Below are 24520 nucleotides of genomic sequence, written 5' to 3'. Positions count from 1 at the left end.
CACTTTTCTGCTTTTTGTTAGCTTATCTTTTTTGTGTTTTTTTATTAAAGTTATGAAAATCACATTTCTATAATAAATCAGGTATTCACTTTGTCTGCCTTGAGTGCATTATAAGCACTGTGCTCCTGTAAAGTATGTTTGCTGATAGATGACCAGTGCGACATTTGAAAATCCTGACTAAGATGGTGCCTAGGATCAGCAGAGAGCAAGAGGGGCATATTTACAAAGAAGTGACCGAGCGCAGCGTTAGCCTTCTCGGCTTAACGCCGCTCTCCGCTCCTTCTGAAAAACAGGGCTGTACCATATTTACAACAATACGGTGCAGCCCTGCGTTTCCCCCTGCGCTGGTGCTAATTTCAGCTGCCTAGCAACAACTCAGGCACCCTTCCACAATAGTGCAAGGTTGCCTGCATTGGAGGGGAATTATTGTTTATGTGCAGGAAGGTGTTCCTTCCTGCACATAAACAATATTAAATGGCGATTTGTAACTTCTATGTGTGCTGCTTTGTGCAGCACACATAGAAGTTGCAATTCGTCATTTCTAAAATGTTTATTTATGTACAGGAAGGGACACATTCCTGCACATAAACAATCATTCCTCTCCAATGCAGGCAACCTTGCACTATTGTCAGAAAAACACACTTTCATCTCACAGACCCCGCTAATTATTGTCCTATATCTCTTCTTCCTTTAATAGGAAAAATGTTGGAATCCCACTTAAAAAACAGCTGTCATCCTATCTGGAGGCCTTCTCCCTGCTGGATGCCTTTCAGTCAGGTTTTCATCCTCTACACAGCACAGAAACCACCCTCCTAGCAGTAACAGACTCCCTTAGTCTATCTCTGGATGCCGGCAAACCAGATATTCTGGTTCTTCTTGAATTGTCGGCAGCATTTGACACCGTTTCACATCCTATTCTGATCCAATGCCTTCAGGAGATGAGTATATGAGGCACTGACTTACTCTGGCTTGCTGACGTTTTAAAAGACAGGACTCAAACTATCAGATTGGGCCCTTTCCAGTCCAACATTGTCTACCTGAGCAAGGGTGTTATCAAGGCTCTGCCTTAATTCCGACCCCCTTCAACATTTATGTCACTCCCCTTGCTTGGTTAGTAAAGTTTTACAGCTTTGATATTCTTTCTTATACAGATGACACTCAGTTGTTCATCTCCCTAGAGCAAGATAGGGAGGATTTTAAACAGTGATTTATCTCCAGCATGAGAAAAATTACCAATTGGATATCATCAAATCGCTTACAACTGAATGGGGACAAAACTGAGATTCTACTCTTTGGTAAAGCTCATATTCACTGGCCTGAGGACTGGTGTCCTATGGAGCTTGGCCCTGCCCCCTCGCCTAGAAGCATGAGGAATTTGGGTATCCTCTTCGAAGATAAGTTATTGATGAAGGACCATGTTACATCCACATGTGGCATGAGTTTGGGGACAATGCGCCTTTTCAAGAGAATATTTCAGTGGCTGCCACTGGCCTCTCGGAAGGCCCTTATCCAGGCTCTGGTTATCAGTAGCCTGGACTATGGAAATGCGCTTGTGGCAGCATCAAACACATCTCTCCATGCCAAGATGCAGGTTGTTCAAGATACGGCAGCCCGACTGATTAAGAAACAGTCACATGGCACCCCCTTGGCCAATCTGCTTAGAGTCTTACATTGGCTTTATATACAGAAGAGAGCAATTTTCAAACTCCTCTCCCTGATGCATACAGCTCTGGCAGGTAAGGGGCCCAAATACCTTCAGGACAAATTGGCCCCCTATCTTCCGGATAGAAATCGTAGATCTAGGAATGAGCTCCTTCTCTGCCCTCGATGTATCCGCACATCCAAATTCGGAGGACGAGGCTTTACTTATCTGGCCCCACACCACTGGGATAAACTCCCATTTATCATCTGGGCTTCTACTGACTTTGTAGGCTTAAAAAAACTGCTTAAAACCCGACTGTTCTAAACACTTGCTCTAAACTTTTTTTGCCACCTCAGCGCTGAGATGCGCTTTCGGGGATGGGTCGTGCGCTATATCAAATATTCAGTAACATAACATCTATCTACATTATGATATAAGGAAGGCAAATGTTTTGCACATATTCTATTGCAGGAACTTGAAAACTACGAGAAGAATACAAATTTGCTACCAATTTTCCAGACCGGTTTTTAACAGCATGTTGGTACAGAGGACAATCTTATGGTTCTCTCTTGGGTTATGTGCCATGCAACTCCTACAACAGATAACAATTTATTTTCAGCTTTCATAACTTTTAAGACCACTTCCCACTAACTGGATCTCTCTTTATGGTGGTCAAAAGGGGCAAATTGGGGGATGTTTTCATCGCTTTCTGGAGCTATCATAGCACTGTATTCTGATACATGCTCCAAGGAAAAGCTAGCGGAGTCAACCTTCACATAAAAAATTATGTGCTGTTGCCCCTGATTTTTAACTTATGTATTGCAGACCTTGTCACTGACATTAATTTTGCCAATATTTGTACACTAAAATTTGCGATCAAGCCGTACCTATTTTGCAATATGATGACAGGATCAGTTTGTAAAGAGCATTACATGTTTTAGGTACTCACTGTTACTTAAATAAGTTGACCATATACACTGAAAAGTGGAAATTTTATATTTTGCCACAAGTTGCATAAACGGGTCATTGTGCTTTGGAACAAACAAAAGTGGAACACGTTTCTGTATATGAATACCTAGAAATATGGAGGCATATTTACAGGCTGATATCGCCACCAGACAACAATTTTTACCAACGTTCTGGTGGCGATATGCCCTTCTTCATATTTACAATGTGGCGTTAAGTCCCTTTTTGTGGCTTAATTGTCACTTGTAAATAAAGCCTGCTATACCTGGCATCCTTGGCGTGGTTTCCCTTGACTTTGTGCCCCTACCTCCTGTATTTTAGACACTGTGCTGGAATTCCTTTTTGCTGGTTTAGATGCTTTGGGCACTTTGCCACTGCTTTTGCCAAAGTCCAAGTGCTCCCTGGTTAAATTAATATTGTGATTGGTTATCCATGATGGACATATTTGTTTTACCAGTAGGTCCCTAGTAAGGTGCACTGGGTGTGCATGGCTGGTAATTCAAATGCTACTAGTGGGCATGAAGCACTGATTGTGCCACCCACATGAGTAGCGCTGAAAAGAGGTCTCAGGCCTGCCACCGCAGTGCCTGTGTGCAGTTTGCTAACTGCCATGTTGTCCTGGCCAGTGTACACACTAGCCAGGCCTGACCCTTCCCTTTTCTTACACATTGGACACCCCTATGGTAGGCCCAAGGTAGCCCCCTGTGCAGGGTGCAGTGTATGTGAAAGGTAGGACATGTACTAGTGTGTGTAACATGTCCTGATAGTGAAATACTGCCAATTTAGTTTTTCACTATTGAAAGGCTATCTTGCCCATAGGACAGATTGCGGAATGCTGTGTAACAGGTTTACCTGCATATCTTCCCATAGAAGCAAGATAAAAATTTGAAATCTGGTAACCCAAACTCAGAATTTAATAACACATCTTTTAGGAAGGATGGTTTTTAAATTTGGTGTTTGAAAATAGCACTTTTAGAAAATGGCTTTTTTCTTGTTCAACCTTTCTGTGTGCCTCTGCCTGTTTGTGAATTAACTGTCTGGTTTGTGAGTGACAGGGGCTGGGGTGGCTCCAAGAGGCTGTGTGAGTCAGCACTAGGCTGAATGGACCTATCTACATTTGGAGTGGTGGGAGGAGTAGCACCTGGGTCGGAATAGGGCCGTGCCTGCCTCCACCTCCTGTGGTGCGTCCGATGGCCCTGACCCACACTCACAAAGGAAGAAGATGTGCACTGGCAGAGTGCACCCAGAACTTCTTTGGACTGGGTCCAGGACCCCTCACACATGAAGAACAAAGACTTTTGGGGTATACAAATCAGAGCTGAACCCCCTAAACTTTAGTTAGGAAACTTCGAGTTCAAGAAGAAATCCCTGCCAAAGAAGAACATCTGAAGAAGACTGAGGAAAAGTGCTGCCATTGCTGTGTGTCTGGGGGCTGACATGCCGTTGCTGTTGTTGCTGAGGAAGAGGACTAAGGGACATTCTGCTGTGTGATGTGCCCCCCTGCTTGAAGAGGAGCTGTGCTGTGTGCTATGTCCCCTCTGAAGTGTAACTATCTCCAAGGGTCTGAGAAGAGATGGCCTCCTGTTAAAGACTCAGGGATACAAAAGTTTCTGGGAAGAAAACCATCTTGCCAGCGCTGTGGGCGTGTCTCCGCACCTAGACTGTGGACTAGGGAACTCTACACTGCCTGCCCGTACTTTATTGACTCGGTGTGCTTGTCAGCACACAGCGGGTGTTCATCGCGAGGTTTGTCTTGCCTCAAGTGTGAATCCTCCGAGGGATTGTCTCGGCGCCTGAGAGTGCATGTCAGTGCACTACCTGAGGCCTTCAAAAGGTGCCAAAATCACTGCTGCCAGCCCAGGAGCTTGAAAGCAATGTGTGCCCCCAATCACCGCCGCCGGCCCGGGAGCAGAGAGAGCACTTTGCCTGCATTCAGCACCGCTGGCCTGGAGTCCGTCGACGTCATCACCGAGCCATGCTGGGATTGGCCCCAGCGTTGAGGGTTACCTGACAACGAGGAGGCTTGTCCAGGAAGAGCTGCACCTAGGCCTGTGAAGCACGAGGTGTCCCCTAGCAACCAGGGCTTATACACGCCCGCCAATGAGAGCCGAGCTGGGCCCGAGGTCGGCGAACACTCTTGTTAATGAGTGTGCCGCCGGCGGACTGCATCTGGGTGCTACAAGCTGGATTGGCTGGCGTGCACTCGCACATTGAGGAGGGGTGATTTATATAAGTTAAACAAAACTGAAAAGTGGCATTTGACCATGCTTGCAAGCATGGTACAGAGGTATATCGCAATTACCAAAGAACATTTCAAAAGAGAGACTATGTATGTTGGATTTCTGTCATTATTGGACTTGCCTAATCAGATAAAGATATTGATATTTTCATAAATATCTGTGTGGTGTATCACTGGGTTAATGTGGGTGTTGGTGCAAATACTTTACACATTGCTTTGGGGATAAGCCCGTCTGCTCGTGCCACGCTACCAAGGGGGTGAGCAGGGGTTATCAAAAGTGTGTATCCCGGTTACCCTGACTAGAAGCAAGGGTTCCTATTTGGGCAAAGGTACTTACCTCTGCCAACTAGAGACCCCCAGATCTAACAAGGCCCCTTAACAATGCTTCACTTTGCGTGAAAGGGGCGTAAAATGGGTGTTGCTGTGGGCATTCCACTGCAACACCCATTGCTTTTGACGCTGCCTCAGATTTACAAGGAGGAATAAGTCTGAGGCAGCACAAAAAACGAACACCATGCAAGAGCAGGCATTAGAATGGCAAAACGAGAAGAAATATTTTTATTTCTATTTGTTTTTGCTTTTTCTATGCGTGCTCATTCTGTGAAATACATAGAACCAGCAAAATGCCATTAATGATTGTTTATGTGCGGGTGGGTGTCCCTGGCGTTTATGCACATAAGCAATCATTAAATAATGAAGATTTGCTACTTCTAGGTGTGCTGCATTCTGCAGCACACCTAGATATAGTAAGAAGTAACAAATCAACATTACTGATTGTTTATGTGCAGGAAGGGACACATTCCTGCACATAAACAATCATTCTATGCAACTCAGGCACCCTTGCAGTATGGCGCGAGGGTTTCTGCATTGGCACTAGGCAGCTAAATTTAGCACCAGTGCTAGTGAGAGCACAAGAGTGCACCGTATTCTTTTGAATACGGCACAACCCTGTGATTTGAAAATGTCGAAGGGTGCACTGCCAAATTTGGCACATCTCCGCACTCTGGCATTTTCTCCTAAATATGTCCCAGGGTTTGAAGAGATGGATGGTCATCACCTATACCTTTCTTCTTTGAAGGCAGCGGTTTCAGCACAAAATCAAGTTTGCCCTTTTGCAATTAAGCAACACATTTCTGGTCCATTATTGAGCCCAATATTATTAGTATATAAGGCCAAATAAATGCCAACATCGACATATGTCGCACTTTCTGATAGAACGTTTTTTGAACCGATATAGAAGAGTTGATTTTTATTCTGTTGTTCGGATGCTACCACCTAAGACCATATTCACCTAGAATTAGCTTTGTTGCAGCAAGATTGCTCACTTCTGGCAAGCTATGTGATCTATATACCAAGAGTTAGATAGGTCCCAAAATGTTATATTAAAGCATGTAATCCTGGTGGAGTAGAATTAACTAAATCATCTATTATTAGAAGGAATCCTTCGTTAAATTACTTAAAACGAATTAACCTGGGCAGTCAATTTCCACTTGAGATCTTGAAAAAGCTGGTGGAACACGAGTAAGGTTCATATTACATACAGAAGATTGTGATCAATTTAAGCAGAAGAAACACGCCTGGCTGACTGCACATTTTTACACTACTGGGGCAATTATGGAATATTTGAACAAACCAATTTAGATTGCACAAAGGTGTAAATTAGCTTCTTTTCGCTTTCAGGTGTTCCAATTGAAAGAATTATATGGCGAGTGAAAATATGCAAACACAAGTACTAGCTGCAGTGTATGTACGTTCATCCTTGCTTGCTTATGTCCGGCATTATTAGGGAAAAGAAGGAGTCTTTTCAACCGCACTTTGGGGCATATTATCAAGGGCTGCGTTAAAAATGATCGCCCCTTTAGCTGCAGAAAGCTGCAGATAAAGCGGCGATAAGGGCCTTGATAATATGCCCTTGTGAATTCCCATAGAAGCCCATGTTCAGGTGTGAACCTGGGCTTCTACGGGAATTCTCAAGGACATATCATCAAGCCCATTATCGCCGCTTTAGCAGCAGTTTTCTGCGCTAAAGCGGCGATAATTTTATTGCTGTTCTTGATAATATGCCCCTTAATTTGTTTCGAATTTTTAAAATGCGGGTACTCCATTATCACTTGTTAACCCCTTCGATGCTGATGACGAGCTCAGCTCGTCATCAGCCACGGTGGTCGTGTACGGATGACGAGCTGAGCTCGTCATCTAACGCGGCTTTTCGAAAAAAGTAGCGCAGCGAAAAAATAACCGCCGCAGCGATGCGGTTAAAAAGCTGAAATTCCACATCTCTTGCCTGCATCTTGAAGTTCCTGGACCATGTAGAGAGCTTATTTTCTTGACACTACAGTTTTTTTCAATTCCTATTGTTAAACCAAAAACTTGTACGGAGGCGATGACTCTTTAATGAAAAAATAGAATTCTCAAAAAATCTGCTGTTTTTACAATTTAAGTTAACATTTGTGAATCTTTTTTAAATGTATTGCTATTTTACTGGAGCAAGTATGCATGCCTTATTAGTCTGATTTTAACTTCTGTATGTATAGGGCCACAGCCAGGGCTAATCCAATAATTGTTTCAATAGGTGGATCTTTCACTGTCTACAGATTCATCACGCTAAGGTTAAGTTGTTCACTCTAAGCTGTTAGGAGCAAAACAACCACTGTCAGATACAATGGATCGCAAAAAATCTCAGAAGTATATTTACTAAGTTTTAGCGCTGTGTTTATGCCACAAAAGTGATGCAAATGAATTCTAAATCCTTTTTTACAAATTGCTTAACACTGGATAACACTTGAAAGTACCGCAAAGCAGCGTATAGAGCTTCTGTGCATTACTTAGTGCCAAGGCGGCATACTATGGGTCGTCCACGGGTACTCCCACGCAACCACTCAACGTATCTGACGCTAAGCCCTATTTACTTAGAAAAGTAGACAGGGTTTAACATGAGAAAATAGTGCCCTTTTGAAATAGGTGCTTTGAAGGTGAAATGCTTTAATTTTTCCTTTCTTTTCTGACTTTGTATTTGTGCTGCACTGTACAGCAGGTATACAAACTAGGAAAATGTTTCATGTCAGTCTAAGCATGGTATTCCAGTACAAAACCTATGCCAGACTCACGAAGACGCCCTTGCACTATGGTGCAAAGGTGTGTCTGTGGCGCACAGCAGCATATTTCTGCACTGGCGCTATGGAAAGAGGAGAGGAGTGCAATTTTTCTATAAATATGGCACTTTCCTATTCTCTCCTCATGCAGCGCAGCACAGCATTTACGGCTTATGCAGTGCGCTCTGTGAGAATCTAGTAAATCTGCCCCTCAGTGCTTTTGGGAAAGTGTCAGTCAGCCAACCCTTGACTGTTCAAGAAAGGCTACAATTAAATGGTGAATAAAGCAAAACAACAAGGAAGTTGGTGGAGGGGCTTGTGCCCTTTCTTATAGTCATTGATGAACTTTCTTATCATGAAAAACAAATAATCAAGATATCCTGATGTTGTAAGGAACTACTGTGTGGCGTCCCTCCATGTGACCAGTTGGTGGCAGCAGAGGAATAAATATGTCTAAAGGAAGTGACAGTCTGTACGCCTGATTCACAAGAGTGACTTACACCTTTAAGTAATTTACCCTTTTGACTATGTTTACTACTTTTTGTTTAAAATAATTAAAAACCTACATAAATATAATTTATGTTAAAAATGTATGAAAAATTATATTTATTATTTAACTTTGCAAATATTGTAATACCATATTTTGAATTTAAAAAGTAATGTAACAACAGTGTGCATTAAAATAAAACAGATTCAAATTAATAAATTATATACATCACTTTTAATATTCATTACTGCATAGGAAAAACGTTTTTTCTTTAAGTAGGAATATATTATTATTATTTAAAATTCTGATTTTTTTATTTCATTGAATATACTATTATTAATTAAAGATTTATTTCAAAATTAAGTTAATAGTGCTGTAGCATTTGTGTTCTACATTAGAAATAAAGATATAAATACATTTACATTAATATTGAATATAGAATTGTTTCATATTTTTCTTCGTTTTAAATAAATGTTTTAAATGTTCCCTATACTTTACGATAGGGAAACTCCACAGTCATGGCCAAGATCTGCAGGGCAGCTGTGTAGCATATGTATTTGCGGCATCATTACAATATGTCTTATCTTTTAGCCAGTTTTCATTTGTTGTGTATCATTCTCAAGCCATGGCAAATCACCACCATTCATTAAGCCAACGGAAGAGCTATGAGAGAGAAAGTCCAGATTCTAATTCATATATTCTTGACAACTCCTAAAGAGGTTGCAACAGGGGATAGGATTAGGGGAATCCCAACCACTATTGAAAGTGTTGTATGTCTCTGTTGGCAGAATTCCGCTAATGAGAGTCATGACCATGGGAGTCCCTCCATTTGGCTGCCTTAAGTAGGGATAGTACTGCCTTCTGGAAGGCGGTGAAAGCACCTTTTCTGAAACCACAGGGGGGCCCTTCTATTGAGATTGCCATTTCACAGGAGCTGTGGGTTGGGCACTTTGCAGAGGTCTTCAAGGGGATTGATCGGCCTGACAACGACACCTTATCAAGTAATAAACCATTTAATACTGACCTTAAATTCACTTTAGATGAGGTGTTGATGGCAATTTCCAATCACGTGGAGGAAAGGCGCCCGGACCAGACGGGGTCCCCAGTGACCTCTTTAAGTCAAATTTATCTCTTTGGGGTCCGATTGTTACGCAAGTAGCGAATGCTAGCTGCCACGTACCATTCCCAGCAACCTGGACAGAGTCAATTATAGTTCCCATCTTTAAAAAAGGAAACCGTCAAGACCCTAGATGCTACAGGCCCATTTCATTACTCGACTCAATGACAAAAACAGGCTCATTTCATTACTCGACTCAATGACAAAAATCCTTGGTCGTGTAATTTTAGTAAGACTAAAAGCCTGGGCATCTGATAATAAGATTCTTTCCGATTTACAATATGGATTTCGCGAAGGAGTGGGCACCATCAAGCAGTCTCTTAACCTTGCCTTATTGGTGGGAAAAATGGTAACTTGTTTTTAGCCTTGGTAGATTTGACAGCTGCTTTTGATTCGGTACGACACATTAAACTGTGGGAGATTTTAGAAAGGATAGGTGTGGATCATCAAATTATCCACTTTTTTAAGGCGGTTTTATTGCAATGCCCAAACCAGAGTCCGCTTTGATGTTAAGGGTGGGACTACAACTCCCATTCCAATCCGTAGGGGAGTCCGACAAGGATGCCTTCTTGCAGCACTCCTTTTTAACTTGTACATAAATGATTTGGAGGGCGCATTACTTGAGCAAAAGGTTGACTTCCCTAAGATCATTGGTCGTCCAATCCCTGCTCTTTTATGTGCTGAAGATGCGGTTTTAATGTCCAGAACCCAAATCGGCTTACAGAGAGTTTTGACTGGTTTTAACGATTTTATGAGGGACTTAAGACTAACTGTGAACATGTCTAAAACTTATGTAATGAGCTGGGGTGTGGGTAGGAAAAAATGTCATGAAGTGTTCATTGCGGATCAAAAGATTGACACAACAAAACCTTTCTCATATCTGGGTGTTATGTTCCACCAGGAGGACATGTGGGCACAGGCAATAATATTTAAAACACTTGGTTTTACTAACACTATATCCACACTCACCCAGTTCGCGAAAAGATTAGGGCTACGACCACCAGTGGAACTTTTACAAATGTATCAGGCAAAATGTACTTCCACCGCAGCTTACGGGTCTGGAATCTGGGGTGTTACAAATACTAACTCCCTACAAGTAGTGGAAAATAAATGTGTAAGATATTTATTGTCTGTACCAAGAACAACACCTGCCCACATATGTCATGCAGAATTGGGATTAACATATCTGACTGACATCATTAAACTTGAGACAATTGTATTGTGGCATCGTGTATGGACAAAAGAAGAACCCACATTAAATAGGGATGTTTTAAAGGATATTTTAAAATTGGAAAAAGTTTTAAGGGTTCCCTGGATTCATTATGTTTCTAATGTTTCTAATTTTATGCATAATCATGGTCATCCTGAGTATTTTACTGACCCTAAATCGTTGCACTCAGTAAGCAGGAAGGAACTGAAAAAAGAAGGTATCGCTATGCTGGAAATGATGAGGATGACAATGGAAAGTCTTAAACATTCGGTACTAGCTAACTAAATGATTTTAAGTGTTTTTAAAATTCCGCCCTATCTAGCCATAGTTCCAGCAGGGTCCGATAGGTTCTTACTAGCAAGATTTCGCCTCGGTATATTTCACAGACTCACTAGCTCTCCTAATATGAATAATTGGAGTCGCACTCTGATAGCTTGTCCTTGTGATGATTGCTCATGTCAATCCACCATCCATGTTATCTTTTTTTGTGGTTTTTACTCTGAAATTGTGGATTTGACCAATGTTAAAAATGATGGGACTTAGGACTTGTCGACCTGCGTATATTGCACTGCAAACCCTGGACAATGCTGATATGATCTGGAAAGTTGTGATGTTTCTGAAAACGACAGTGGCCTATAGGAAGAGCTTAGTGTTTTAATTAAATGTGGATGTCAAGTATGTTATCCCCAACCATATTTATGTATTTTTAACTTATATATATGATTGATAACCAATGGAGTTACATTTTTTTAAATTGTCATTTTGATTACTGCTTTTATGATTGCACAATTTCACAATCGAATAAAGCTTTTTGGATTTGATTTGATTTGAGAGTCATGACCATGCCAGATGCATGAAGTCCATATCTAGGGGACAGCAGCAGGTTCACATCAGGTTCACTTCTATCTCAGTGACCTGCAATGTCAACTGGTGTGTGGCAAATTCTATGTAAAAACTTGAAATGTAAAAGGTTATGCTCTCTATTCAGTGACCCGTCCTTCCTCCCCATAATCCCTCTCACACTTGCATCTTGCTCCAGAAGTTGACACCTGTCTGAGACTGACAATCATCGAAGGCGTTTTAAGGCATGGATAAAGTGGACAACTGCCCAGGGCTCCCACCTTTAAAGCAACCCACAGATAAAGAATAGACAGTGAAAAATCTTACTATAATGGTGTTATAAAACAGCACTGTACAGAATATATATTCAATATGTGGATTGTATTAGGATTTGTCTAGGCATAGTGTTTTGTACTGGAAGGGTGTGCAACTAGTACAAAAGATGCACTAGTCAACACACACACACATCTGCACCACTGTGCAAAGGTTGTGCACTAGCATGAGGGTAGTGAGCAGCAGCAGGCCATTTTTTATATCTTGGCTCTGTGCTGCTTTCTCCCCCGTGAGCAGCTCAGCACAGCAACTTTGGTTGCTGCTCTGAATTGCACTTCAAAATATATTTGCCCCTTTGTGTGCCAACCTGCCCTGCCCAGCATTAACCATTGCACTGTCTGGGAGCTGGTGGCTTTTCACAGGCTTTCCATGTAATTTCTCTCTTCTTACTTCACCTCTCTCACTCTGTCTCTACTTCTCTAGATATCATTTTACTAGGAAACGCCTAAAAACCCTACTTTTCCCCTGAGCTTGTCTTCCTGACCCTTCCTTACCTCAGTACCGTGGTCTTTTTAGCGCCGGGATGCCCCAGGGTAGCTGCGCGCTGTAGAAAACCTAAAATCAAATCAAATCAAATCAAATCACTTTCTCTCTATCTCAGCTCTCTCTACGTTACCTTCATCCACCTCACCTCTCTCTCAATATTCCCAAAATACCTCACTCAACTTCATCTCTACCTCTCTCATGACTTTCTCTGCAACTCTCTGTGCACATATCTATCACACTTGATCCCCTCTCTCTACCATAATCCTTTCTCTCTACCTCAGTGCACTTTTTCCATCTAACCTCCCTATATCTCTTCTCCATCTACTTTGTTTCTTACAAGAGCTAATTTCTATCTTTACCTCACCTGTCTACCTCTCATTCCATGTCTTTGCTACCTTACCTCTTTCTACCTCTCCCTCAGGCCTTTCTCTACCTCACCTCCCTATTTCATTTCTCTCTCTACCTCACATGTCCGCCGCTACCTCACCCCTTTATACCTCATCTCTCTCTTTCTCTCTCTCTCAATACCTAACCTCTCAATTTACCTCACCATTAGTTCACTACCTCACCTCTTCACCTCATTTTCTCTCTTTGCCACACTTCTTGGAGTCCTGTACTCATCTGCCTCTCTTTACATTTCCATTCCCCTATCTCTATTTTCCTCTACCTTTCTACCAAGCTCTAAAACCTGAGCTATTTCTCTTTCTCTCTTTTTCTACCTAGATCTTCTTTTTTCTACCTCTCCTTAACTACCCTTCTGGCTACCTTATCTTTCTTTCTTTCCTTTAGTTCTCTCCCTACCTCATATATCTTGCTATGTCATCTCCATCTCAAACCAATTTTAGCTCTACTTCACGTCTCTCACTATACTGTTCTCTTTATGTCTCTGTGTATCTCTTGTATCCAGCCCTATACTGTTTCTCTTACTCAGTGGGTTCACCTGTGATGGAGTGGATTTCCTAATTTTCGCAATGTAAACACAAGTAACTGAAGAGTGCTAATTTAATACTGAATAACACAAGTAAAATAAATGGAAACATTTGTAGGAGGTAATCATATTTAAGCATTTAAAGGCTTAAGCTAGCCTACTGATACCATGTTATATGTCGACTTTATACTTTTGGGACAAGAGGCCTGTTTCACATTTACACTATTGTTTTGCACAAGATGTTTTTCTCTTCCACAATGCAGATGCTGTTATTTTCCAGAAGCCTTCTGCTAGCGAGTAAATAGGAATTTATTATGTATTAGACAACTAATAGTGAGGTTCTCACTGGGAGGAAAGGAAACACAACTCAGTCTGAAATACAAGATGGGATCAATGTAACAATCCAAGGGCATTATTCTGTTCTCTATTGTGAAAACATGAGAAACAAGGGAGTATATCCCAGAGTTTGCTGGAGGCTGATTGGTTGGTGGGAACAGGAAATGTAAGACTTGTTACTAGTCATGTTTTGTGTTCCTTAGATTAGTCAGGAGCAATGATTCAGAAGCCCTTCCCGGGAAGAAATCTTTTTTCCAGAGAGCTTTTCTTTCTCGCTAAAAGAACAGAGGGGCATATTTATGAGGAAGTGGCGGCGCGAGGTGTTAACACCGCACTCCACCACTTCTGAAATGCAGGACTACACTGTATTTACAAGGATACAGTGCAGACTTGTGTTTCCCCTTGCACTGGAGCTAATTGCGGCTGCCTAGTGCCAACACAGACACCCTTGCACCATAATGCAAGTGTGCTTGCATTGCAGGGGAAAATTGTTTATGTGCAGGAAGGTGTCCCTTCCTGCACATAAACAATCTGTAATGGTGTTTCGTAACTTCTATGTGTGCTGCTTAATGTAGCACACATAAAAGTGGCAAAACTCATTTTTTTAAGGTACACCTTCCTGCACATAAACAATCAATGGCGTTTTGCTGTTTCTATGTGTGCTGCACAACTCAGCACACATAGAAACAGCAAAAACAAGGAGAAATTAAACATTTGTCTCATTGCGCCAGAGTAAGACCAGGTTTTTCCTGGTCTTAATGTTGGCGCTGCCCCATATTTATGCCACCCTTGTAAATATGGGGCAGCGTCTAAATCAATGGAAGTTGCGGTAAAACGCACATCACAGCACCCATTGCCTGTCCCTTTCACGCTAAGTATAGCGTCGAAGAGTGCCTTATTAAAAAGGCAGCGGTAAGCCATGTTAAGTGGATTAACGCTGCCTTGTAAATAAGGCAAATCCCCTATCATCACCAAACTTCAGAAAAAGTGACGTTGTATTGGTGATAGGGGCTTGTAAATATGCCCCAGAGTTTGCCGATTTTGAGGATGTCTGAAAGCTTTTGACCTGGGAATACTTTCCAGGTTTGCAAATTTTCCATTGCTTGAGTGCTAAGGCTTCACGACTATGGGGTCGATTACGATACATTTTGGAAGGTCTCCATATCGGATTTGGGTTTGCTGAATCCGATTCGGAACCCTTGTTTCTGACCGAACCATAAACAGTTCCCAATGACTGATTACGATCCCCAGAAACCGTTCGGGCTGTCTGATTTGGATCTGAAAGGCATTCAGATAGGTTGATTCTTGACGAGCTGAATCGTACAGCTCTATGGACATGGTTTCTGAGCAAGAAAATACAATGACTGATTCGGACAGCCGTTTCGCTTTGGTTTGCCCTAAATAAAATAGCTGTCAGAATCTGTCTATGGGGGCCCATTACCGGCCCCCTCCTTCACCCAGGGCCTTCTGATTTGGGCCCCTGGGGATACCCTCTTTACAAACATGCACAGTGTGGCAGGCACCATGAGGTAATGCCAACAGATAAAAATACCCTGTGCATCCCTAACAATCAGAAAGGGTACCGTCATTAAGGCAATTAGGTAATTCAGTGATATAGGATAACATTCTTGGCATGAACGCCTAAGTCTTAAAAAGAGGAAATTATTTAGTAGGGACACCCCACCTACCTCCTTGAAACTGTCCAGCATCATAAAATTCCCCGCTGGGAAGAGATCTCCCATCTTCTCAGGGTTTTAAGTTCCATTGTGACTTTCAGGAGGGGATTGCTCAGAAGGGGATGTTTAGGAGAGCTAACAGCATCTGCCCCACACTGGAGAAGAGTCGATGCTATGTTTTACCGCGAACATTTGAAGTAGTGAGGGAAGTTTATACGGCCATGCGAGACGCCTTGATGGTCGTACGGAGGCAATGGTACTAAAATCTTCGCAATTTACCTTCCATTGGAATATACCGCAGCACTGATAAAAATTACTTAGAATCAGACTAAGCCCCCTCACCGCGAAGACACGCTGTATTGTTTAACTTCGTGCATAAGAGAATTGTCAGCTACTAGCTGACTAGGAGTTGCTCTGACCATAGGAGGAACTGCCATATATTACTATGGAGTCCTGAGCCATTAATAACAACGGACCGTATAGTGCATCTTTTATTGGTGCTGCTTGTACATCGTGTTTCTCCAAACTGGTCAACCTATATGAAAATAGAACTTAAGCAATGGGAAATATCTGTTTTTATCATCCCCTGATATCTGGTAAATAAAGTGTGAGAAAAAGGTCCTGAGGAAGGTGGCCTAGAGCCGCCGAAATGCGCGTCGACCTGGTGCAGGGGCCTATAATTGCATCTTGAGGCCCTAGAATTGGCACTGAGATCTTGCCAACCATAACTCAGCCTTCCCTTTTTCCCTGTTGGTGTGGTTTGAATGTAGTATGGGTGTGAGAATGCTAGTATTTTGAATTTGTGTGTATGGTATCAGGTGGTGTCTTCTTTAATAATCTGTGTTAATTGATTTTGTACATATTTATAGCTATTTTTGTAATATTTGTTTATATGTATTAAGAAAAAATATTTCCCAAAAAAATGTACTCATGATGAAATAATTTTTTACAAATATAATAAGAAATCATATAAAATGAAAATAAAAGAAATGTTGGAATAAAAATTGTCTAGAATATTTTTGTCGCAAAGCTTTAATAAGTAGGATGTATACCAATATACCAATATACCAATATTTGAAATGTATGGCCATTGAAGGAACAATCCCTTCACAGTGAAGAGTCGATGCTATGCCAGCATCGTATAGGCCACCATATTAATCAGAACGCTCGGTCTCAGAATGGGCTTGGCAAGTATTGTTTTTTTTTTTTTTTTAGTCCTCATACGCCAAAAGATGTTCTTGAAGTACGTTCAACTGTTACCATCCACTTACAGCAGATATACCCGGGAATGTTGTAAAACTCTGAAGATCTTATTGGGAGCACTTTTTGCAGTTACCCTGATGAAGTAGTAAACAGTTCAGTTCTTCTAACTGACCACCATGGAACTGATCTTAGGGTATATTGTTCCGCAAAAAGGCATAATCATTGGACCTTGATTTTTTAAAGCTTATCCAACCAGGCAATGCACGGAGTCCAAAAGTGTTTTTACTCTTCCGCTTTATGCTATCTATTTTCAAAGTATGTTTAATGGCCTTAATCCAGTCTAGATAAGTTGGTGCGGTGTCTATTATCCACAATTTGCAGATTTCTCTGCGAGCTAGAATAATTAAATAAAACATCAGCTTGTTGACATCTCGAGAGATTGATTCATAATTTGAAGTAATACCAAAGAATATAAATAAAGTACTAACCTGTATATTAAATTTCAACATACTTTCCATACCTTCAGATGCCGCACACCAAAATTTATACAGGACCGGACAAGTTAAAAACATATATAGATCGCCCGCTTTTTCCAGCTTACATTTTGGGCAGCAAGGGGTACTGCCTTTTGAAAATGTAACAAGCTTAGCGGGGGACCAATACACTCTGTGAAGAGAGAAAAAATGATTGCGTTTTAAATTGGCAGGAGAAACTGTAGTGTGTAGTATGTCAAAAGATACTTGCCAAACTTCTCCAGATCGACGTCCAAAATATGATCTCCCCACAGATGAGCTGGCAGAGTGAAGTTGCCATCGTCTGCTTCCAAAATGGCCCAATAGAGGGTTGCTGTCCTTATCTTCCTGTTCTTCCCTTGAAGCAAATCCTCCACAACGTTTGGTCTTCCTACTTGCGATCATACCGCCTGACTCCAGCTCTTTATTTGAAAGTATTTAAACTTAGATAGATTGGTTTCAGTCACGCTAGAGATCTCCTCCCATGATACAAGCATCCCATCAGGCATTAGCTGAGACCAATACTTCATCTCCGCGGCCAGCAAAGGTTTTGCGAGACTATCCTTGGTCCACTCTGGGGAACCAGGGGAATCCCAAATGGGAGCAATGGCTTGGCAAGTATTTCGTTCAGTAGATAAGGGGCTCCTATGTCAGCTTCACTGTCATGGAGAGGCCAATAATCCATATGAAACCATTCATAGGTATGCTGTTCCGGTTCCCATCAGATGGATTGTTCCATAGAGGGGGTGGAGAAGTCCTCCCTCTTATACAGTATGGTCATTGTATCCCAACTTATCTGGGAATGGTTAAAACGAATTTCAAGAAGAGGATGTGCAGTGTTTTAAAAGGAGTTCATCAGAGGAGCTGGTATATTAATAAAAAGATACAGCTATTTAGGGAGGACATTTTCAAAACGGCAACTGGCTCTGCCAGGAATAATGGAAAAGTCAGACATCTAGTCATGATATCCTAAATTTTAGCAACTGCAGGGTCATAGTTCTCCTGAAGCCTAAATATCTCACTGAATCTTTCTATATTCAAGTGGGATTTACACAGTTCACCTGGCTGTTAATGGAGTAATGAGAAGCCCTTCTGACTTGGTACAGTTTGTCTCTAACCCAGATAATAAACCAAACCTTGTGATCTTTCACACTATGGTAGCTACAATGATTGCAGTAGCTCTTGTACGAAGCATACTATTATCTGCACAAAGTGGTATTAGGCAGTTCTTTCGCTCTATCCAGAGGGCCTTATTGGCATTATGTTCCCTAAGGGCACATGCCAAGGGCTCCATTGCTACAACTAATAATAGTGGGTAAGGCTGACACCTCTGGTTAGTGTCCAGTATTATTCTTACAGTGGGTGATAGACAGACACTTATTCTGGCTCAGACTCTAGGCTCCGAGTAAAGGATAGATTGTCAGCCTGTTATCCCCTCTCATAGTCCCAGTATCATCAGAACTGGAAACAAATGGCAATTCGAGGGAGGTTAATGCATTTTCAGCATTTAATAGCAACGTTGCCTCCGAAATGTCAGTAAAAATCTGATGCAGAAGCAGCTATTGATTGACGTTGAGTGGCCTGGAATAAAGCTTACCTGGTTGGGTAAAACCAGTTTCTTCACATAAGGCATTAGTTACATGGAGAAAACCTTAACTAGAATATTAGCAATGTTTATCAAGGATATGGGGGGCTGGCCTGCTTTTTTAATAATGACGAACTGTTTCTCTCAGTGTAGGCCAAATACTTTGAAAAATGCCCTAGCACAATTAAATTAATTTAAAAAAAATGTTATATATTAAAATTAATTATGATTGTTTTATTTAAATACTCCCACCTAGGGTAAAATATTTGCTTATTTATTATTTTTTAAATGTTACTAAAGTTATGTATATCATTAATTTGGATTGATTTGAATATGTTTAAAAAATATATATATTTTTAAAAGTTAACATTATTTCCAATAGGGTGGAACGTAAGTCCCTGTGTCCATTATTTTCTAAGGAAGTCTGTTGTAGCAGCAGTATTTGGCCACGTGTGGTGCTGGACTTTATGACTGTTTTGTGTCCATTTTGGCTGTAATAATTTTGCAATTACTTTTATGAATAGGAATAGGAATGGCCTTACTCTTTTGTGGGTGTGTGCATGTCCCTCCCTAACCCCTTTCTTAGCCATTATTGAACCTCTCCTTACCCCTTCCTAAAACCCTCCCAAACACAGGCGTTCATGTGTAGGGCGTTGCGGCTGCCCTCAATACAGTAAGGACGTGTTCTTCTACACGGGACATACACGAAGACTATGGCAACTTACATTGAAGGAGATCGTATATGCCCGTAATGTGGCTTTGTTCATGAACCTCTATACCAAGATTACAGACATCGTGTCATATAGTGTTCACTACTGTCCATGCCTATAAGACATTGAAGACTTTTTCATAAAAAATAAGGGGCCGCGTCTATATACCCCAATATCTGGATGCCTGACCTCGTGCCATTTAGTATTTCCACTTTTCCCTGCCTCTAACTACATATACAGATCTTCGATGGTGGCAGTTATGGAATTAATAGTATCAAGTTGAACCAAAATAAAATACAACTTTATGAACAATCCACACAAAATATTCTTGAAATGTATTGGAAGGTGTGTCCATTGGGGACGTTACTCTTATGGGAGATAACGCTTGTCTGTGAATAGGGCCTTAAGGCCTAGATGTAGGTAATTTTATTTTACCACTTCTTAAATACCGAATTTTACCGATTCGGTATTTAAGAAGTGGTAAAATAGAGGGGGGGGGGTGTAGGTATTACTGAATCGGTAAATACCGAATCGTTAAGATTCGGTATTTACCGATTCTGTAAATACCGATTCGGTACTGCCCATTGATTCTTAAGGGCATTGAAGCCCATAGGAATCAATGGGCATTACCGAATCGGTATTTACCGATTCGGTAAATACCTATTCCAGCAAGGGTGCAGGGGGTGTCACTTTGACACCCTCTAGCACCCCAAATACAGGCATGTGTGCCATGTGGCACACAGACATGCCCTAAGGGCATGTCTGTGTGTCACATTGCACAGGTGTGCATGCACACCTGAATTCGGTATTTTACCACACAATAGGATTGTGTGGTAAAATACCGACTCTTAAGGGCCTGTGGCACTCTTAGGAGTGTCACCTACATATGGATTTACTGATTCGGTAAATATACCGATTCGGTATTTTACAGAATCGGTATATTTACCGAATCGGTAAAATTACCGATTCTTAAAATAACATGCCCCTACATCTGAAAACCCTAATACCGGTCGGAAACGGCCGAAATCGGCCGTTTCTGACCGGTATTAGGGCTCCTACATCTGGCCCCATATCTCTTAAATAAATGTGACCCACGGTTATCAAACCAGCTTCGCAGTTGGAAATCACTTAAAAAACAATTACAGTATAGTATGCTATGAGATAACATAATTTGGCAAATCAAATCAGTATAACCATTCTAATCGACTGAAACATTTTGAGAAACACTTCATAACATAATATAGCATGACATAACATATCAATTGAGTACAACCATTCCATTCAGCAGCCATATTTTAAATAACTTTCCATAACATAACAATTAAGTATAGCCATTCCACTCGATTGAACACATTTTCAGTTTTAAGATTACATTCCTCTTCTGTATACTTTAAGGACGGTGTATGTTATATATAAACTTTCATACACCACACTGAACTTGTCAGAAGGTATTAACCTTTTTGGAAAACTGACTTAATTAGTGCAGAAAAGAGGCAACATTTTTCCTGACCGCCAGCATGTTTCATTTTTATTGTAATAGAATCTGACGTTCTGAGCTCTGAACCCAACAGTCTTTCCCAAAGGGTCACTATTTTTAGTGAAATTGCTGTGCCAGGACAAGCTGCGGCCTAAAGAGTTTGATGGCAACAGAGTTTAAACAATTTTTGTAAACATAAAAGAAAGTTGTAAATAAAAAGCTCAATTTGGTTTAATTTTTAAGGACCATTTCCGTCGTTTTGCACCTCGATCCTTTGAGGGCTTTGGGCCAGACCTTCGAAAAATACTGCTCACAAATTCAGTAGTGGCTGGCAGGGAACGAGAGTAGAAGGGCTGGAAGGGTAGGACAAAAGAAAAAAATAAAAAAACGTTCCTCCATCGTCTCTCCTCCGTAGGCCCTCGCCGTCTCTCTGCGGCCGAAACTAGGAAGCAAACTGGCTCCCTCCCCTTATCCAATCACAACGCAGCAATGCAGTGTTGAGGTTAGGCTGAGCCTATGGTTCGGCGCTCAGACTGGGAATAGAGCCTGGTGGGGAACATACACATTGCGTATGACTGTTTGGCTGGCCCAAGATGGCGAGCCAAAAAGTCATGAACACTTAGAGGCATAATATCAAGAACGGCATTAAAATTATTACTGCTTTAGCTGCAGGAAACTGACGCTAAAACAGTGATAATGGGCTTGATAATATGCCCTTGAGAATTCCAATAGAAGCCCATGTTCACACCAGAACATGGGCTTCTATGGGAATTCACAAGCGATAATTTTAACGCTGTTTCTCGATAATATGCCCCTTGGAGTGTTGGAGGTGGGAGCTGGCTGCCTCAGCCCTCAAACTAGCACTAGGGGCCTGTGCTCTTTGCACTCAGCTGTCTATCACAGATCGGCTTGGGGAAGTTTAAACTGCGCAGGTCAGGCTGTCCATCGCAGTACTGCCGGCCAAAGTGACACGTGCAGTTTAAACTGGTGTTGCCAGGTTCTTCTCCTCCCTGCTCCCAGTGTGCACTGAGAAATGGCCCCACCCCAAAATGCCTTCAATCTCAGCTGCGGTAGCTGGCAGAGCAAAAAAAAAATGGCAACAAAGTCACTTTATTACCATTTTATTTTTCACTTTTGACGCTCCTGTGCACAAATGGATCAATTCCTGCTGCTGATCGGGCTCCTAGTTGAATAGCCTAATCTTGAGTTTCTTGCCGAATTCGAGAAGGGATGGGGAGCTCTTGATGTGATGTGGAAGGTCGTTCCAGGATTGGCTGTGATATGGGAGAAGCAGCATCCTCCCAAATTGCTCCTGCAGATGCTGAACACAATGGGCTGATGAAAGTTGAGGCAATGGTCGAGGCAGGCAGGTTCCACACAGTGGATGACTTTGTATGAGTGTGTGAGCCATTTGAGTTGACATCACTTTTGGACTGGTAGACCTCCCCCAACAGACCCACATCACCCCTCATCTCAAGGAGCTCCACTGGATCCCTTTACAGAAGAGATGCTAGTTCAAACTACATCACCTAGGATCAAACTATATCAACCACCACTACCTGAACTTCCACCAACTGTCCACACAGTTACGCTCTGCCTTCCTCTTGTTTGCCCACATTCCTTGCATCAATAGAAGCTTGAGCAGAGGATGCTCCTTCTCCTACTTTCCTACCTGGCAGTGAAGACATGGAAGGGCCTCCCCCTGCAGCACCGGACCTTCCCTTCTTTACCGGAAATCCGAAAAGCACCAAAGACCTGGCTATTTGACTGTGTCCCTTGGACTCTACGAGTGCCTGGATACTCTCTCTGGTGATTAGCTACTCTATACAAATAATCTGATTGATTCCGTGGTAGCCAGCTTTGCTCTCTGAAGTGGGGAGTGATATGTGTGTTGCAGGGAGTGTTGAGGATGAGTCTGGTGGTGGCATTCTGGGTGGTTGATTTATAATGCTGGCATAGAGTGTGTTGTCGTAGTCTAGTCTGGGGTTATGAGGACCTGTGTGACTGTACATATGGTGTTGGTTGGGAGGTGACAGTGTTCACTTGTTTGGTCATTGTGAGTCTGTCATCCATGAGGACGCTGAGGCTTTTAGCACGGTTTGTGGGGGTGGTCATGGGTCTCAGCTCTGTTGGCCACCAGGAGGAGTGCTATGGAGAGCTCTTGTTCCCAAAGATCAGTGCTTCAGTTTTATCTGTGTTGAGCTTTAGGCAGTTCTGTTTCATCAACTTTGCTACTCTAGACATGCAGGTCTTGAAGTTGGTCCTGGTGTTGTGCTTGTTGTCTGTGAGGACAGGATAAGCTGGGTGTCATCAGCATAGAATATGATGTTGATTCCGTGGGATCTTATTACGTGGTCGATAGGTGCCCTGTAGACATTGAAAAGAGAAGGGGTCAGCGATGATCCTCAAGGGACTCCACAGATGAGGTTCTTGATTTCAGTGGTGAAGGAAGCCTGATTGGAGAAGAAGGAGGCCAACCAACTTATGGCAGCAGGGCCAGACTGGCCGAAGCGGGCACCGGGCATTTCCCAGGTGGGCTGCTAGGGCTGCCGATTTTGGGCCCCTGGGGGCCGTTTTTGTTATACAACCGTTTTTGCAGCATAGCTGCAAAATTGGGCACCTGGTACAAAATCGCCCGAAACCGGCCCTGGAAAACAGCTTTCCCGCTTCGAGGGGGGTCTGGCCAAGCCATTTGCCAATGCCAGTTTTGGTTCCCAGTCCAGCCCTGCATGGCAGGGTCATGTATTCTGGAATTGTCGAGTCTTGTGATGAGGTTGCTGTGGAAGACTATGTTGATGGATGCAGAGAGGTTGAGTAATATGAGTGCTGTGGTTTCCCCTTTGTATATGATGGTCGGAATGTTGTCAGTTGCCGTGAAGAGAGCGGTTTCCGTGCTGTCATTGCTGTGGAATCTAGACTTTGAGATGTCTAGTAGGTGGTGTTGTTCCAGATGGTTGGAGACCAGATTATTGATAGCTTTCTACATGAATTTAGACGGGAAGAACCAGAGTGAGATAGATCTAGAGTTGCTGAACTCTTTTGGGACTGCTGTGAGTTTTTTCAGGAGAGCTGTGATTTCTGCGTGTTTCTAGGTTTTCTGGAAAGATTCTACTTTGGAGGGTTGTGTTCAAGATGCTGGTGAGGTGGGAACTGATCAGAGTTTCTCCTAGGTTGAAGACCTGGTGGGCGCAGGGGTATTGGAGTCTCTGGAATGGCTTGTTCTTATGATTTAAGTAGTATCTTCTGGGGAAAGGGATTTCCAGTTTGTGTTCCACTGGTCCGAACTGAAGGTGGTGGGTAGCGGGTTGATAAGTTCTTGTGTCTTGCGTTGGTGGTCCAAGTTGCTGCAGATGTTGACAATTTTGCTATGGAAGTAATCATAGAGGTTGTCACAGAGGTCTTGCGAAGGGGTGATGGAGTTGGTGGTGGCTGTGGGGTTGGAGAATTCTGTGACTTGTAAGTGTTTCTTGTGGTGGTGTTCTGACTGGTGTTCCATTTTCTCTCCAGATGTTTTCAGAGTTGTTTGAAGCTTCTGAGCTGGCTTTTGGTGTTGGTTCATGAGTGCCTGACTTTCTTCGGTGGGGCTAGGGTGTCTGTAATGATAATTATCCAGATGTTGAAGGCTTTGATGTCAGCATGTGGGTAGCTGATGAGGTTCAGTTAGTGGGCAGTGAGGATTTG

The sequence above is a fragment of the Lissotriton vulgaris genome, chromosome 8 (assembly GCF_964263255.1).
Source record: "Lissotriton vulgaris chromosome 8, aLisVul1.2, whole genome shotgun sequence".
Lineage (NCBI taxonomy): Eukaryota > Metazoa > Chordata > Amphibia > Caudata > Salamandridae > Lissotriton > Lissotriton vulgaris.
This window is presented reverse-complemented; position numbering follows the sequence as displayed.